Genomic DNA, 15727 nt, shown 5'->3' on the forward strand with positions numbered 1-15727 from the left:
CGCGCCTACAAATGAAGCCAGCTGGACAACCTTGGGCTACTCACAGCTCTCTCAGAGCTCTCTCAGCCCCACCTACCTCACAGGGTGTCTGTTGTGGGGAGGGGAAGAGAAGGTGATTGTAAGTTGGTTTGATTCTTCTTTAAGTGGTAGAGAAAGTTGGCATATAAAAACCAACTCTTCTCCTCCTCCTTCCAGGCAAGAGATCAGTTTCCCTGGAAGAAATGGCAGCCTGGGCAGACAGTATGGTATTACATCCCTGCTGAGCTCCTTCACCTCCCTGAGCCCCCAAATCTCCAGGAATTTCAAAAGTCAGATCTGGCAACCCTACTCTCAACCATGTGATGGTTGTGTAGAAAAGACCCATGCCACTGGTCTACAGGATTCTAAATGTTGTTACAGAAGCCATGTATGAAGAAGGTTCAAGATATGTGTATTGCCCAGCTCATCAATAAGATCAATAAGCAGTAGCCTCAAGACAGAAGACAGACGAGACCTATTCTACAGATTAGGATTCAGGACATAGCCCTTTAAGCAGTGAAAAACGGTGCTCTAACTGGCTGGGTAAAAAGAGCAAGTCTTCAATAAATTGATCTAGCACAATTTACGCAAAAAAGAGAAGCCTCATCTCTGAGCAGAAAACCAGCCACGAATTTAATTAGAAAGGGGTCATTAGTAATCTTCTCCTCTCTTGATCTCTTTTCCTTGCTATCCCTGGTGGTAGTAAAATTTATTTTTTGAAATGGCAAAATGTGAGAGTACTAATGGGAGATTAAGCAAATCACCTCTGCTGTGATAATAATTAACAATCCACAAGGTATTTACATCTGTGAACTGATTACTAGACTGAATTCCTAGAAGTTTCTTATAGTAGGTGTGTGCATGGGCTCACAGCATATAGTACTAGCTAGAATATATGCCTTCAGGATGCTGGGACAAGTTCACCTCCCACACTGCTGAATTTCTGCAAGATTTCTTGTAAAAACACCTCAGGAGTGGCAATTTGCAGTGAGAAAATGGCCCAAGGTCAAAGGTGAAAGAAGCCCCTTTCCTACGGTGCTGGGCTTTCCCTTTTATATAGCAGCTCAGTGACTCATAAGAACATAAGAAAGGCCATGCTGGATCAGACAAAGGTCCATAAAGTCCAGCAGTGTGTTCACACAGTGGCCAACCAGGTGCCTCTAGGAAGCCCACAAACAAGACGACTGCAGCAGCATTATCCTGCCTGTGTTCCACAGCCCCTAAAATAATAGGCATGCTGTATAAAATTTAAACTATATTTAAAAATATGCCTCACTGGCTACCTGTTTAATTCCAGGCACAATTCAAAGTGCTGGTCATCTTTTCTGAAGCCCTAAATAGTCTCTCATATTATATTATTCAAAGGATCATATATTAATTGCCATTAATTAAGAAGAGTTGGTTTTTATATGCTGACTTTCTCTACCACTTAAGAAGAATCAAACGGCTTACGATCCCCTTCCCCTTCCCACAACAAACACCCTGTGAGGTAGGTGAGGCTGAGAGAGTGTGACTAGCCCAAGGTCACCCAGCTGGCTTCATATGTAGGAGTGGGGAAACAAATCCAGTTCACCAGATTAGCGTCCACTGCTCATTTGGAGGAGCGGGGAATCGAAGCTGGTTCTCCAGATCAGAGTCCACTGCTCCAAACACAGCTTTCAACCACTATACTACGCTGGCTCTCTTAAGAGATGTCAGATGAAATTCAGCATAAGTGATGCACACTGGGACAAAAAATCCAAACACTAATGATAAGGCCTGGTGGTAACTGCTTAGGAAAGAGAACTTGGAGTCATTGTTCACATCTTGATGAAAGTGTTAACTGAGTGTGTTGCTGGGTCGAAAAAGGCTAATTCTATGCTAGGGATTATTAGGAAGGGATTGAAAACACTTACGGACTGTATCACAATGCCCTTGTATAGATCTGTAGTGAGGCAACATTTAGAATATTGTGTTCATATTGAAAAAAGGGATATTGTAGCACTGGACAAAAAGTAGAAGAGGGAAACCAAAATGAATCGAGGAGTTGGAGTCCCTTTCATATGAGTAAAAGTTAAGGTACTTGGGACTTTTTAGAGTAGAGGAAAGATGGCTAAGGGGGACAAAACAGAGGTTCATTCTGTTATGCCTGGTGTAGAGAAAGTGAATGGAGACAATCTTTTCTACCTCACCCATGATATTAGAATTTGGAGGCACTGAATGAAATTTTTGTGGTGGATTTAGGATAGACTGAAAGACGTACTTTTTCATTGAAAGAGTAATTCACTCGTGGAATTGATTGCTACAGGACATTGTGGTGACCAGTAGTTCAGTTGGCTTTAAAAGAGGAATTGACAAATTCATGGCTATCAATGGCTCCTAGTCCCAGTGACTGACTGCAGCTTCCATGTCCAAGGACAGTAACTCCCAGGGTTACCAACCTCCAAGTGGAGTCTGGAATTCTCCTGGAATTAAAAATGCTCTCTAGACCACAGAGATTAGTCCCCCTGGAGAAAATGGCAGCTTTGAAGGGAGAATTCTATGGCATAACATCCCTGCTCCTTCCCCTTCTCAAACTCTTTCTCAAGCACTGTCCCAAAATCTTCAGTAATTTCCCAAGCCAAAATTGGCAACCTTCACTATTACAGAAAAGAGGGAAGGAAGAAGGCATATCTGTCTGCCCCCACCCCCCAGCCTAGTGAAAGTCCAGAAAGATCCCATGCACTTATTCCCTGAGAAGCAAAGTTTCTAGGGGATCTGGTAATCATGAACAGCAGACACTCTGGGAACTACATCTCTCAAGGCAAAGGTCTCCAATGGAAGGTGGGGAAGTAGGCTTACCAGTTGCTCACCCCCAGTTGCCCACATGCAGTCAGTTGACCAATAGGAGAAAAAAATTAGGGGGTCAAATCAGAGTGTTTGCAATGCTGCCCCCTTCAGAAGCTCCACCTTCCAAAAACGCCCAGGATTCCGAAGCATGGGGCAGGCAACCCTACAACTAAATACCAGAGCTAGGGGGCAACAACAGGAGAGAAGTTTTGTTTTTGAGGATGTCTCGTTGGATTTTATGGACCATTGGGCTGATCCAGCACAGCGAGTCTTACGTTCTCATCTCAACCTTCAGAAATTAGGTGCGGCCGGTTGGGGTGGGGGCTTCCAAAGACAGGGCCTTTTCTGTAGCAGCACCCACTCTTCAGAATTCTTTCCCTACAGATATTTGCCTGGTTTATGTTGTTTACTGGTGCCTAGATTACTTTGTTGAAGCAATAAATGAAAATGTTTGGTATTTCTTAACAGCAAGTGATATTTTAGGCAGCTGCTTTATTGTAAGGGTGGTTTTGTATTTTATTTTTTAACTAATGATTGTTGTGTTATGAAAAAACAAACTGAAAGCTTTCTCAAGAGCCTCTTTTAACACAAACATTTTCAAATAAACCAATAAGTAATACCTGGCCAGGGAGATTCTGTAAATAATGCAGGTTGCTGTAAGGAGGAATCTGCTCTCTTCCTGAATGTAAGAAATATAAGTACTTCTGACTGTCTGGTGGAGCAAACTCAGAGAAGGAATACTCACAACAAGCAGATGGAGGAACGGGTGGGCGATTTAGCAGAAGAAGAAGAGGCTCACTTGGCATCTTGGGGTATTTAAAGGTCCTGGCACCAATCTGACATGAGTATTGATCCCTGTGGTGAATGACTGAAAACATCTGAGGTGAGCTGTGAATTGTTATGTTTTGCTGCTGAAATTCTCTTTGCATCATAGACTGCTGCACAATGCTCTATAATGAATCAACTTGGAAACTGTGGTCCAAACCCCCCCACCCCCCCAACACCCACTTTGCTGGGTACTGCTGTCCAATCAGCAGTAACTGGCTGGCTGGATTGCTAGTAAATTAATAAAATGCAGTCCTAAATAAAACTAAATAAAACTGCCTCTTAAAGATCAAAAGTGAGGGGGCCAGGGTACACCTCCCCAGGGAGGTTGAGAGCCAGCGACGTGGTGTAGTGGTTAAGAGCTGTGGTTTGGAGCGGTGGACTCTGACCTGGAGAACCGGGTTTGATTCCCCACTCCTCCACATGAGCAGCAGACTCCAATCTGGTGAACTGGGTTGGTTTCCCCACTCCTCCACATGAAGCCAGTTGAGTGACCTTGGGCTAGTCACAGCTGTCTCCGCCTCACCTACCTCACAGGGTGCCTGTTGTGGGGAGGGGAAGGGAATGTGATTGTAAGCTGGTTTGAGTCTCCCTTAAGTGATAGAGAAAGTTGGCACATAAAAATCAACTCTTCTTCTTCTTGTTGTTGTTGTATAATCTTGGGCCTGCCACCAAAGAGGCTCTCTCTCGTGTACTCACCAAACGAGCTTCTTTGATTGATGGGACTGTCAGGAGATGCTGTTGACAAATTATTGGATTATCCATTCATGTTGTACTTCTGGATTTCCTGGAGGCATCAGAATAGCCCCCAATGAATCTTACATGTACTGATGGGCTACATGTATGTTTCCTCAATGGGGCAAAGGGTTATCCCCCCAGGGTTTAGATAATTGTGCAGTGGGGGGAATGCTTAAATCCTCTCTCCTTATGCACTAGGGTTCCAATCCAAATCAGCCCCCTTGCACCTGAGAACAGACACATCACTTTGGATATTCCAAGGCTTTTAAAAAAAACTTTACAGCAGCTGCTTGGAGACTTCAGTTTTGATTGAAGCAGTGGCAGAAGGGGAAGGAGAGTTAACCTTTCTACTGTGCTGTCACTGCCCCCAGATATTTTCCCTGCAGGGGAATAAACAACACAGGGGTCCTGGTTCTAGACTGCACAGAAGGAACATATGCATATACGGTCACATGTAGGCTCTGTGCACACAGTTCATCCACCTGTGGAGGTAGAGGGTTGGACCTGCCCATCATAATTCTTGATCTCCCATGTAGTGATTCTACCCACATTCAGAATATCTAAAAGGAGCTACAGATTACAGCACTGGTCAGAAGAGCTTTTAAAGTAGCCGATAGCTTCTTCTCTTCCCTTAATTCCTCCTGACACATTTCCTGCCCTGATGTGGATAGCCCCAGGCTAGCTTGACCCCTTCAGATCTCAGAAGTTAAGTAGGGTCGGTCCTGGCTAGTATTTGGATGGGAGATTTCCAAGGAACACCAAGGTTGTGACGTGGAGGCAGGCAGTGGCAAACCACCTCCAAATGTCTCTTGCCTTGAAAATCATATGGGGTTGCCATAAGTCAGCTGTGACTTGACAGCACACACACACACACACACACACACACAAACTAGCAGTGATTCACAAAGGGGTTTTCCTGTATGCAAAAGGCCATCCAGTTGCTAATGATTGCTATAGTGCAGTATCCTATGATGTGCAAATTCAGTACAGGTATGATGATGGAGGAAATGTGTTAGGAGCACAAGGAAACAGCACAATGGTAATCCAACAATATATGGATACAGCCCTGCATTCTCTTTCTATGATTCTGTAATGCTTGTGAAACCTTTAACCCTTTCCTTGCCTCTGCATACACCAAGAGACTGCATCTCACCCCTTTGTCTTCCTGCCTCCAATTTCCAAGAACCAGAACTTCTCTGTACCCATTGTTTTATGTTCTTTGCCAACAAAGTTATGTCCTACCAGTTGACATCTTCTGCTTCTTAATCCCCCCCCAGTCCCCATCTATTTACACGGGAAGGTCTCCCAATCCACCTCATTAACAGGATAAAAGGACTCCCTGCTCTGGCTTTAATACTCAGCTTTAGATCCCTAATTAAACAGAACAGCCCTGGTTATAGCTGCCATTGTTGGAAGTGAATCAGTAGGGATTTGAACTACTGCAGCCTAACTGCTGCTTAAATATTTGCCTCTGATAAAAAGGCTTCTTGTGGAAAACATTTGCTAGCAGATAGATTAGCATGAGAGTCTCAAAAACAACTGTCTTCAAGAGGGCACAGATGAAGAGGAGGCAGGGGGATGATCCCCTTTTTCCTGATTTAGGTGCTATATCTTTAACCCTTGCAAGACCAGAAGAAATGCAACTGATGCCACATTTGTATGTCAAGCATTAGACAATTTTGTTTGCCTACACTGACACTTTTGTTGCCCAACTCAGGTTTGTTTACCTTATGTGGTTTCCACATAGGAGCAGGCTTGTGTGGTTTCCCCCAGTTTTTTGCCTACATTGACAATGTTGTGCCTTAGTTATTTTGTTTTGATAGCATTATTTCCGGTTCTGTAACCCATGGAAGCTTGCTGGGTGACACTGGGCCAGTCACACACTCTCAGCCCTGACCCTAGCTAGTAGGGTTGCCAGTTGGCTGGTTTTGGCAGGCAATTGCCCACCAATCCACCCAGCTGCTCTGGAGTGGCAATTGTGTGGAATTTGGGGTTTGAGTGCTAAATTGGGCAAAGTGATGTGGCGTTTCCGGAAGTAAAACCGGAGGTGACATCATCACATGCGCACAGTCATGCGCATACACGGGCTCCCCACCCTGTAAAACCTCCCACTAATCAAGAGGGGGGACCTGGCAACCCTGCCAGCTAGTATTTGCATGGGAGACCTCAAAAAAATACCAGGATCATGATGCAGAGGCTGGCAATTGCAAACCACCTCATAATATCTCTTGTTTTGAAAACAAGGTTGCTGTAAATCAGCTGTGACATGCTGGCAAAAAACAAAATTCCTAATCTAGGGCTGCTAATCTCTAGGTGGGGCCTGGAGATCTCCCAGAATTACAGAGATCAGTTCCCCTGGAGAAAATGCCAGCTTGGAGGGTGAACTCTGTGGCATTATACCCTCCTAAGGTCCCTCCTCTCCCTAAATCCTGCCACCCCTACACTCCAACCCCAACATCTCCAGAAATTTCCCAACCTGGACTTGGCAACCCTATCTAACCCCACTGCATTGTTTTAGTAGAAATCTTTGTTGTTTGCTTGAATTGTTTTTCATATTTGTAATCCACCTTGAGTCTCAGTGAGAAATGAAATTAATAATTTTCCAGGACAGCATTATACTGAGGAAAAGGCTACACTTATGGGATGTTTGACTGCCACATAGCTGCTATGATGCATAAGCACTGCTTTGAAAATTATAATAACTACAGTGTGCATGAAATTCATATGCAGAGGTTGTTTCACACAGTTGGGCTACAGAAATCACCAGGATAAGTAATGGCTAATAGTATGACAGAGTTTTTCTTTTTTACTTTTAACCTAATAAATGGATTCTTGGAGGACAAGAATATTAAAGCAGTTTTACGAAGCAGCCTTAACTGTGTCAGACCATTGACAGTGTGCTGTATTTCAATATAATCAACTCTGACTGCCAAGAGGTCTTTAAAGCCTCAGGCACAGAAAGGTCTTTCCCATCATCTGCTCTCTCGGATCCTTGAAGGATAGGGTTGCCACCAGCGGGAGGTTTTTGGGGTGGAGCCTGAGGAGGGGGGCGGAGGGACTTCAATGCCATAGAGTCCAATTGCCAAAGCAGCCATTTCCTCTAGGTGAACTGATCTCTAGCAGCTGGAGATCAGTTTTAATAGCAGGAGGTCTCCAGCTAGTACCTGGAGGTTGGCAACCCTATTGAAGGATCTGGAGATGGAACCTGAGAGCTTCTGTATGTGCCCTGCCACTTAACCCCAGGCCCTTCCACCGAGAGCAAAACAGCACAAGCCTATCTGTAGGATAGATGGGGCATTTGAGCTTGTCTTGGATTTTTTAGGTGGCCACTCTTGACATCCTGTTAGATACCTGTGCCAATACTGCCATCTTGGAAACAGGTCACTGGGCATTGGCACAGGCCCAAGTTGTCACTTTTGGAATGGAATGGAGGAAAGAAATATGGCAGGGAGTTTCTGTGCAGCAGCAGACTTGTAATTGGAGAGCCTGTTTTGGAATATGATGGCTGCCACATGTGGTGGAAAGGGGGGGGGAGAAGCACTTATGCTGATCTACTTCAGAGGAGATGAAGAGTACCTGGCTACGTCCACACTTCATTGGACATTGAGATCTCACTGTGCTATAGCGGTCATTTGCAACTGGGTTGACCTGTCAGCACAGACTGCTGTACTGCAACAGTAGCACAATATCCAATCCAATTAGTTTGTGACAAAGAGTATGGATGCCAGCCTTATCTCTTTGAAAGTCTCCTCCTGTGCATTTAACATACAGTGCACTCCTCAGCAGAGTTTATACTCTTCTGAGTCTATTGAAGTCAATGGGTTCCAAAGCGTGTATCTCTGCTTAGGATTGACTTGTTAGTAGTTAAAGCTTCTCTAATCATTTTATCTCCATGCCAGGGAAGCCTTACCTGCTGCCCATCAAGCAGTTATTAAAGCAGGATTCTAGGAAAATAAGAAAAAAACTAGGCAACTTTAGGTGAAAGTCAGGGCATAGTTACTAGGGACAGGGCAATGATGAGCCCGAAGGTTATATAGCCCTGCTTTCATTTGAAATATAATCTTTTAAAAATCAGAGGCAGCAACTGGAATACTCATTTAGTGTCCCTTGGCTTAGACCCCAGTGCAGCCTCTTTAATGTACTGTTTGGCCTCACAGAGAGCTCCCATTTCCAGGACTTATTGAAAAGGCTTATAGAGGCAATAGGTGAAACAATCATTTGGGTATGTGATTTAGAAAACAGCTCAGAGCAGAAATGAAGCTTGGATCTTCGTACCTTTTTGCAGCTAAGCGCTGCCCTGAGTGTGGCCCTTTTTCGTGCTCTTGGAGAGACGCTTCCATCTCTTTGTATTTTGTTCACCAGCATTATTAAGCGTTCTTTGTTTCCTTGGTCATTAGTATGTTTCATGCTTCGTGGAGGCGACCTGAAGCGTGTCCTTTGGATGTCTTACAGCACTGTTTGTTCTTGCTGATTTGAGATGAGAGCCACTCTGGAATTTCTAATTTTTTTTTTTTTTGCTGTTGGATTAAAACGCATCATGCCATGGCACTCTGATAGGCTCTGCAACAGCTAAACAGAATTCACATTGACCCTCATATATTTTCCCTTTGTTTTGGAGCACAAGATTTGCAGCAGCGGATAGTACCAGCAACTCACCCAGCTAGTGTTGCCAACTACTATTATAATGGCTGTTCCAGGCTTCCTTGACTTTGTGAAGTTCTAACTCCCGCCGCTCTAGGCAAACATGATATCTTGCCAGAGCAGATCGCTGATCCATATATTCCGTTGTCCTTGCCAAAGGAAAAACCAGTCCAACAGATACCATGATGGATAGACGGCACTAGGATTTAATAGGACTTCGAAACATTTCACAAAATGGGGAATCAAGCCAGAATTGTTTCTCTTTGACTGTGAGCAGTCATGGGGTGGGGGTGGAGAGGTGCTATCACATCAGTTGTACAGCATTCTAACACAGAATGCATTCTGTGCTGAATGCAAAAGGAAACTTTCCAGTTGCACACTGCTTCAGTTTCTGGGTTGCAGTTGCTCTGAGCCAAATAATTTTGTCTTCTGACCTGCCTGTCTTTCTGCTTGATTGAAAAGCAGAGTCATTGATATGTATGTTGGAAATGGTCCTGTCTGCCCTCCAAACACCGCACATGGGCTGCCAAGAACATAAGTCCCAGTCTCAGGTGTAGCCATACACATCTTTGCCCTTTGGCAGGTGATCATTCTGTTGTCCCAATCAAGTTGATTCCAGTAGATTTGTGACTTGTCTGTCTTTGTTGTGTCCTGTATCCTCAAGGTGTTTAGTACAGAAGACCAGCTGAATAGATAGCATATTAGTTGCAGCATAGGTGATGGAGAAGCCAATTTTACCTTTCAGCTCATTTACCTTTCAGCTCCTGGATTATACTGCTTTGGTCCCCTTTATGGCCTATTTGCCCCAGGCCTGGCTGGTTGGCTGGGAGAAAATAAGCAAGTTAACGTTTTATATTGGGAAACAGCAAAAAGTATTGGTGGCTCCTTGAAAACTGTGATATGGCATAAGCTTTCTTGAACCAAAAACCTAAAAATGTCAAATATATAAATTGCATATGGTTTCATTACTGCCAGGAAATCTTAGCCCTCTAGTTTTGGATATTTAGCTTTGGTTTCAGTTATTTGCAGTAGTTTTGGTGGTTTTCCAAATGTGTAAAGATGAGACCCTCTGCCAATGGCATTTTGTCTGTGTTCAGCAGTATTATTCTCTTATTCCAGAGTATGTACATACAGTTTTCTTTACGAATCTAATTTAGCTTTGTTTCTGACCTTATCCCAATCTAGAAATTATCTCATGGGGAATTTGGTGAATGTTTGGGTTTGTTTGAATTTAAGAGGCATGACGAGAATTTAAAGAACTTAAATATGATCAAATAAATTATATAAAATAAAATAATTAAAATGAGAAAATTCTGTTTAGCAGTTCAGTGTGGTTAGTTCACAGAATATTGGCTAGGAACTGTGCCATTAGAGAAAGAGGATCCCAAGCCTGCCTATATATAAAAGATTATTTTCTCTTACAATTGTTTGCTAGTTTTAATATGGATTTTAGTTACACTTCATTTCTGCTGATGATTTGATTGCTGATGATTTTAATTGCTTGCTGACTTCACATGGCAGGAATTTGGCTTTTTGTCAGCTGTTTTTTATAAGTTGCAAATTTAATTTTTAATTCCAGTGCTTGTATGATTTTATTTACTTTTCTATTTGTTAGCTGTTGGTAAGAAGCCAGTTTTATCTTTTTCAAACAGAATTTTTTTGCTCATTCATCTTTGCTTGAATTTTCAATTCTGTCTGTTGTGGACATTGTCCCCCCCTCCCCCCAGTCTCTTCAAAGAAGCTGACTCTGAATTCAGCAGCTCCTGCAAAATATTTATTTCACTTTTATCACTTCCGAGAGGTGACTAGTTTTGTGAGGTGAAGGCCTCAGAGTTAGGGTTGCCAACCTCCAGGTACTAGCTGGAGATCTCCTGCTATTACAACCGATCTCCAGGTGACAGAGATCAGTTCCCCTGGAGAAAATGGCCGCCTTGGCAATTGGACTCTATAGCATTGAAGTCCCTCCTCTCCCCAAACCCCACCCTGAGCTGGGGCCTCCTGGGGCTAAGGCATGCAGGCAGATAAGCCTCTTAAATGTTAGGATGGCAATAGCAATGGATCACACACTTAGGGTTGCCAATTTCCAAGTGGTGGCTGGAGATCTCCTGCTATTACAACCGATCTCCGGGTGATTTTCTCTCCTGGAGAAAATGGCCACTTTGGCAACTGGACTCTATGGTATTGAAGTCCCTCCCCTCTCCAAACTCCACCCTTCTCAGGTTCCACTCCAAAAATCTCCATGTATTTCCCAACCTGGAGCTGGCAACCCTACCCACACTGCAGAAGTGGGGAAGTATTTAGAGAGTTGATTTACTTGCTAAGTTATTCAATAGATAGAGGGGTGATGCTGCCAAGTAACTAATTGGGGCCAAGAAGCTTCTTCTTCTATTTTCTGTTTTGTTTGTTCCTTCTTCTGTTTCTTGCTGGATCTGCTGCAGACCAGGAGAGAGGTCTGCACTGTACCTGTTAGTAGTCTGTTCTGTGTGTTTCAAAGTTAAGTAAAGGTTTTACTTCTTGAAAGAATCTCCAGTCTGGACTCATTAAAACCTCAGGAGAGGTCTTGCAAGAGAAGGGAGGGTCCAGTCAGGTAGGACATTGGCACAGATTACCTTCACTCCTCAGAAGCTTGCCAGGGAAAGGCAACCCCCCTGTTCTGAGGCTCTTCCTGGATTGAGGTCCATCAAAGGAAAGTCTGGAGGGCGCTACAGCGCTGGACTCTGTCCCCAGTGCTGACATAGCCTGACACTCATGCTGGGTAAAACATTCATACAGGCAGCTGGTCAGTCATCCCTTCTCTCTCTATGTTATTGATTGTAGTGTATGCATAATCCTGAAATGTCAAACTGCCCGTTAGGACTGCAATGAGTCAAGTTGGGGTTCCCCGATCCATTTTACAGACACGTGCGATGTCAGGGAATTAATGTTCCCTAACACTCCGGGGCCCTGACCTGGATGGCCCAGGCTAGCCTGAACTCGTCAGATCTCAGAAGCTAAGCAGGGTCAGCCCTGGTTAGTATTTGGACGGGCGACCACCAAGGAATACCAGGGTTGCTGTGCAGAGGAAGGCACTGGAAAACCACCTCTGTTAGTCTCTTGCCATGAAGACCCCAAAAGGGGTTGCCATAAGTTGGCTGCGACTTGATGGCACTTCACACACACACACACACAACACTCTGGGCCCTGGTATGGCCTGGCAGTGTCGCACAGCAGGAGGAGGAGCTTCAGCCCCCCCCCAACAGTGTTTTCCCAAGCCAAAATGGCCTAGGGGGGCCTATTTGCCCCGCTGTAGGAAATGCAGATAGAGCAGGACAAACAGGTGTGTGGGAGGCTAAAACTTCTCCTCCTCCTGTGACATACTCCCAAGCCCAATCAGGCCTTGGAGTGCTTGGGGATATTAGTTCCCAAACATCACATCTGTCTGTAAAACATGTCAGGAAATCCTGACCTAACTTGTGGAAGATGTAATGTCTAGTTTGACCCCTAATTCCCCTCTCCAGTCTACAACACTGACTGGAACACACGGAAAAAAGTTTGACTCTGGCCCAGAAGCAGCAGTATCTGTTGCTCTGTGTGCATGGGGAGGGAGGGGGAGAATAAATATAGCATTTCCTTCTTTCATCCACCCCTAGTCTGCACTACTATCCATATGCTAGGATGTACAAGCAAAACATTTGTTCCTCAGCCTAGCAGACATAGCACTAATGAACAGAATAACTTAGGTAATCAAGAGCCACTGCTTATATAGACTTACAACTGTCTCCAAGCCAATAAGTGCCTTGGATAAACTCTTCAGAAAAACAGATCTATCTGCACAGTCCGCTTATGGCAGCTTCTGTATGACTTTGCTGGTTGGTAATAATCCCTGTTAGCTATGTATTTGCTGAGTTGCTTTCTCTACCTCTGACTTTGCTGTGCTACAAACTTACAGCAAATCATTAGAATAATGAACTGATTCCAAGAGTTCCATGTATTACTGTTTGTTATTACTTTTGCAAGTTGAATTAGTTATGTAATAACAATATTAATGAATGTTTGGGTTCTGATTAAGTTAATACTCAAATGCATGACTCTACCATGTGACTGTCCACTGTTGGAAATGAAATGCTTGCCCAAATGGACTATTGATTTGATCCAGCTTGGTCTTTATAACCCACTCTGAAGGTCAGAGAGGCAAGATTAAAAAGGCAGGTGGATTGGCTGAGGCAGTATTCTCCCTCCACTCTCTACTATCACCTGATTTACCCAGGACGTGCTGGCACTTCATTTTTCTGTCTCTGACCATAGCCCTAAGACTTGATTTAAACACAATTCTGGCTGAATCTATCTGTGCAACTTTGCATTCACCCAACATCTTGTTAAAAAATTTCAGGGGTAGCAGCCCAATTTAAATGAGCTATTGTGTGAGTGCAAAGTTCGCAGGTGAATTATTTGCCTCAGTTACTGTCATATTGAAATCACACCTAATTATAATGGGCAAAAGATCGAGAAGAGCTCCATGGTCGCAGAAGGGGGGATAGCACTGCCCTAACTAAGCAGCTCTGTGGATGGAGTTTGAACATCCAGATATGGATGCCAGGGCTTTATTTCCTCTACTGTCCTGCTGAGCAGTGTACAAGTGCCAGTCCTAACATCTGTAAAAGTGTAAGTGATCCAGTCGAGGCTTGATTAATTGAGGCAGGGGGGAAATTGTAGGCAGTCTTAGCCTTCTGATAGCCTCAGAACAGTTTGAGTGAGTGTTCCAGCACTTTGATTGGCAAAATCATGTGGGAGTGGAAGAGTTAAATCTGCTCCCAATCACACGACCACAGCTTGAATTCGGATCCCCATGCAGCTGCTATCGCTGTTTAAAAAAACACTGGGAAAATCCGGTCACAGATCTCCAAGAGTGTCTCATCTTGTTAGATCCTTGGTAAATGTTATTGCTATTATTTCTCCATTGTATCTCTTTATTGTGCATTTAAAAGATAATTGCACAGTCCTTTAACTTATTTCTGACAGATTCCCCCCCCCCTTTTGGGGACTGCTCTCTCATGTTCTACTAATTTCCCCTTCTATGAGTAGGGATTAAAGGTTGGAAAATTTATACTGTTGCAAGAAGTTAAGTCTACTCTCAGGATTTCTTTTGGGTGATTCATTGGTTATACAGATGGAAGACTTTCTGGATCTAAATGAAAGGTATTTTGAAATGGGAACTGTAGCAGCCCTGCAGCATAAGAGGGCTAGGAAGTTTAATGTGTTCAAGATTGGCCTTTTAACACCGTACATTTGTCAAGCCACAGTCAGCTCATTTTTAAAGCTGTCACATCTTTGTTATTGAGGTTGGCTCAATTTACACTTCAGCTGAGTGGCCTTAGAGCGAAAAAGCTGTCTTCTTTACAGATTGGACAGTTGGTGACTTCCAGGTGGAGCCTGGAGTTCTGACTGATCTCCAGACCACAGAGATCAATTGCCCTGACAATGATCTCCAGACCACAGAGATCAATTGCCCTGGCAATGGCAGCTTCAGAGGCTGGACTCTATGGACTCACATCTCTGCTGAGCTCTCTCCCCTCCCCAAACTCCACCATCCTCGGGATCCACCCCCAAATCTCCAGGAATTTCCCCACCTGTAGTTGACATTGCAAACAGGTTGTCTAATAACAGCATGTATTGAGAGGTATGTATGGAAGCACAGAGCAGAAAATATCAGTTTCAAGTATAAAAGGAGGATCCGGGTAACTTGACTTCTATACCAGGAAAAGTGTTCGAACAAATCATCAGTCAGTCCTTGAGCATTTAGAAAGGATGGATCTGATCACTAAGAGCCAGCACGGGTTGCTCAAGAATAAGTCATGTCAGACTAATCTTATCTCCTTTTTTGAGAAAGTTACTACCTTGCTGGATCAGGGGAATGATGTAGACATAGTTTATCTAGATTTCAGTAAGGTTTTTGATAAGGTTCCACATAGTATTCTAGTTGACAAATTGGGAAAATGTGGGTTAGATCCTATTATTGTTAGGTGGATCTACAACTGGTTGACAGATCATACCCAAAGAGTGCTAGTTAATGGTTCCTCATCCACTTGGAGAGAAGTGACTAGTGGAGTTCCTCAGGGATCTGTACTGGGCCCTGTGTTGTTCAACATCTTTATAAATGATTTGGATGAAGGAATAGAGGGGATGCTTATTAAATTTGCAGATGATACTAAATTGGGAGGGGTAGCAAATACGGTAGAAGACAGAGCCAAGATGCAGGATGATCTTGACAGGCTGGAGAAGTGGGCTAGAACTAATAAAATGCACTTCAACAAAGACAAATGTAAAGTTCTGCATTTAGGTAGGAAAAATCAAATGCATAATTATAGGATGGGGGAGACTTGTCTGAGCAGTAGTGTGTGTGAAAAGGATCTTGGGGTCTTAGTAGACCAAACATGGAACATGAGTTAGCAGTGTGATGCTGTAACTAAAAAGGCAAATGTAGTCTTGGGCTGCATCAACAGAAGTATAGTGTCCAGATCCCGCGAAGTGATGGTATCACTTTACTCTGCTCTGGTTAGACCTCAACTAGAGTACTGTGTTCAGTTTTGGGCACCACAATTTAAGAAAGATGTAGACAAGCTGGAACGGGTCCAGAGAAGGGCAACAAAGATGGTGAGGGATCTGGAGGCCAAGTCCTATGAGGAAAGGTTGAAGGAGCTGGGTATGTTTAGCCTGAAGA

Source organism: Euleptes europaea, chromosome 2 (genome assembly GCF_029931775.1).
Source record: "Euleptes europaea isolate rEulEur1 chromosome 2, rEulEur1.hap1, whole genome shotgun sequence".
NCBI lineage: Eukaryota > Metazoa > Chordata > Lepidosauria > Squamata > Sphaerodactylidae > Euleptes > Euleptes europaea.